A 4,246-nucleotide genomic window follows, 5' to 3' on the forward strand; every position below is an offset into this window, starting at 1 on the left:
AATTGATAAATAATTTTTTGTGAATAATTATTTCTTACAAAATTATAAATTTTTTTAGTATTTCTTATAAAATTTGCAACAAAATTGGTAGCACTTTCTTACAAATTATTATTCATGACAAAATATATAAGTATTATTTAAGAAAAAAAATTCAAAGAAAAATTGACAAAAAAATATGTTTTTTAGTAATAAATATTTAAGATGAATATTTTAATTATCATCACATATTCAAAATTATTTAACTATTGAACAGTTAGTAATAATTAAAAAATATCAAACTTTATGAATTTTAATTAATTTATTTTTCTGCAAATTTGTTAAAAAATATTACTAATATTAACTTTTTTTTCTTAATTAACGTTTGATTGATGTTGTTGTCAATTAATATTAAACATAAATGTTTACGTTGACATTAATTAGAATGATCTTTGTAATATTAGTGGTTGAACTTTTCTTACTAACTTTTTAATCAATGTCATCGGAAAATTTCTCTCATTTGACATTGATAATAAAACGATCTTAACTAATTAATCTATAACTATATATAAAGGGGATTCCCTCTTTTGTGTCCACATTTCATAATTCCAACTTTACCCTTTATAATTTAATTATTTATTAAATTTTTAAAATTTAACGGTTACTTTTACAAGTTTTTATAAAATTATTTACTTATCTCCTTTTTCTTTTTTTCTCTTACTATTCATCAACAGTTATTTTTCTCTTATTTTCTCCGTACATTTTATTTTATTTTTTATAAATATACTTTTATTTTGTTATTTTGTTTATTAAATTAATAACATTACAATATCATCAATTATTAATATAATTCAAAAAATGCGTACACACAGGCGCGATAGCGCCTGTGTTTACACTAGTGTTAATAAAAGGAATTCACAACATTAAAAAAAATTCAAAAAACTATTAAGAAATAATGTAATAGTTGCTAATTTGACATGATATCAAGGATGTATATGATGCTATTTTTGAGAACACTTTTTAGATATTAAGGTAATTATATTTATTTTTAGAATGATTATTGGTGTTTTGATATTTGTCTATCTAAACTGATTAGAATTTTTTATTTTTACAAAATAAGGGAGGGCAATGGAATGGGAACGAGTTTCGCTATTTCATAATCATCTTCATAAAAAAAATTCATCTTTATACCCATATCTAAATCTAACGGATATCAAATTTTTGTCACATCTCCATCCCTATCGCTACCCATTTTCTTAATAGCATAAATTTCTTTCATTTACTTGGTAATATAAAAAATTTACTTTCTTTACTAAATTATATATATTTTTCATTTGAAGAACTCTTTTCTTTTGTTAAAATGATTTTGGTTATTTTTCAATCATTTACTATATTGATATTTTAAAAGTTTTCTTATATCTCTAAGTTATTTATCATCTTATCAAACCCTTAATTATACACATTTAATTTTTTCTCTGTGCTATTTCATTCAATTGTCTCTTAAATTGTTTTTAAGAGCACATTCAATAATTTTTTAATATTTTTGTTTGTTGTTTATTTTTATCACGTAAAATACTATTTTGATATATTTTATATAATTATTTTTTATTTACGAACTCATTATCAATCATATTGTAATTTTGTCACCATAATTGTATAAAAAAATTTCATTTACTATAATATAAAAATGTAATTGCCATAAATTTTTTTATCACCATCCAATATATATTAAAGTTCAAAAAATACAAGATCCGTGCTAAAATTTTAAATTTTATTATTATTAGTTTAATATTTCTTTTTTTGCGTAATTTTGGTCAAGTGATATATTATAACTTTTATTAGTATATAAAAAAGTGATTCATTATAATTTAAAATATTGAAATAAACAAATATTTAAAATATATTTTAATTTGAACACTTGTTTTCCTTTTATATATATTTTTAAATATTTTTTAATTTTTATCAACTAGGTTCCATTAATATTTACAAATATAATAAATGTTTTGGTTCTCATCAAATTTTATTTGGTATTCTAATTTGAAATGTATACAATTATAGTTTATTTCTAAAAATTTGATATCGAAGAAGTAACCATCTTAATATTGAATCTTTTATAATATTATGTTTCCTTTACTGTAATTTTTTATTATTTTATAAAAATTAATTAATTAATATTGAAATAGTAGGAAAACGGATACGGGTATGAGTACAAGAATATATCTGTTACCCGGTGAGGATAGGGATGAACAAAAACTTGATACCGGTTTAGTTTAAGTATGAAATGAAGATGAATTTTTTTTATATGGATATGAGATAGTGAAACTTGTCTAGCACATCTCATTGTCATCTCTAGATCAAACCCCTAGAAGAAAAACTTGCTTGGCTCGCACAACAAAATTGTGTGACCTGTCCAATTAGCTTGCCTAGTGAGAAGAAAATTAAAACTCACTTGAATGTAAACTTTCAAGTGGCGCCTACCAACGGTGCAAAATCATGCATTAGTGCTGCATAATTTTTAAATCTGATCTGGTATATACATTGGCTTATTGGATCTATTTGATAAATTCAATTGTTTTCTTATACCGCAACACTTATAATTTAATTCAAACCAATCTCAAATAGCACCTATTTACTAAATTGATATCTCATAACTCACATTAAAAGATTACACGACCACTTGATTTCTAGAGAGTTCAATCTCTAAAGATTCATCAAAATATCATCCTTAAAATCAGTTTCTCAATCCTTACCAATCATACTAGCTAAATACACAACAATTTTTTTTTTATCTAACTATCATATAACAAATTTACAAAACTCAACAATACAAGATTCTCCATCATAACTAATTTTACCATCAATATTATAGAAATACTAACACCAACAATCATAAATCAAATTTCACATTTTCGTTTATGTATCACTCATCACCAAGTCACAAAACAAACTAAACGATCATTCAATCAAACAAACTCAAAATTCATCAAACTGAGCAAAACTAAAACAAATAACAAAATAAAAAATTTCCCTTACCTAAAAAAAGAATCTTCAATAGGTTCCTTATAATATCCTAAGGTATATTAGATATGTATAAGTCATGAGAAGGAAAAATATTCATAAGAGGTGCTTGATGAAGAACCACTCAATAAAAGCTTTCATGCTTTTCATATTGATATATTATAAACTTGTTCAATATATAAAGTACAATATCTCATACATGATATAAAGAGAAAAATAAAACCTAAGATATCATCCTAATACATAATATTTGATGATAATAAAGGAGAATAAAATATATTATATCTCCATCAACTAAGAGATATATGATATCTCTGACTCCCCCCACAAGATGTGCATAGAGCTTATGAACCTGGAGAAAGCCACGAGAACATGCGGAAGGCGATGTACCAGAGGATGGAGTAGGATTCACCATGGCAGGAAATCAACAAGAAAGGAGAAAATGCAGAAGGTGTTTTGATACCATGTTAAAAAAGGTGGACTTTAAGCCTAACTCAACCCCACAAAATCGGCTTGTAAAATGAGGTTTGCACCCCATTTATATACTATGAAATTGTTTTATCTCTAGTCATTGTGGAAGTTCCAACACACCCTCCTCAAGCTGAGGTATATACATTTCGTGCGTGAGACTAAAAATAGGTTGCGGCCTGATAGCGAGTAAAACAGAATGTTAAAGAAATCTCGCTAGGATAAACTTTTTAAACAATGACTCTAATACCATGTTAGATATGTATAAGCCACGGAAGGAAAAATATTCACAAGAGGTGTTTGACGAAGAGCCACTCAATGAGAGCATTCATGCTTTTCATATTGATCTATAGAAACTAGTTCAATATATAGAGTACAATATTCCATGATACAAAGAAAAAAGTAAAACCTAAGATATCATCCTAATACATAATGATAATAACGGACAATAAAATATATTATATCTCCACCAATAGAATTAAAACCAGGAGATATATGATATCTCTAACATAATGATTCATACTACTCCAACACTATTTAGCTCTTCACAAGATGTTTTAACTACCTACATAGACATCAAATAACATATTTGAGTGTATGATACTGATCACAACTAAATAGAGATTCAATTTAAGCTAGTTTGAGTCAGATGCATGGATCATAGAACTAGGTGCAAATCAAGATGCTAAATTAAAATAGAACCACAAAGTGAACTTACTTTATTTTTTTCAATTATAATTGATTAAATATGTAGAGTTCTCTTCTATGACTTCACTGCTACTAG

The sequence above is a fragment of the Vigna unguiculata genome, chromosome 2 (assembly GCF_004118075.2).
Source record: "Vigna unguiculata cultivar IT97K-499-35 chromosome 2, ASM411807v1, whole genome shotgun sequence".
In the NCBI taxonomy this organism is placed as follows: domain Eukaryota; kingdom Viridiplantae; phylum Streptophyta; class Magnoliopsida; order Fabales; family Fabaceae; genus Vigna; species Vigna unguiculata.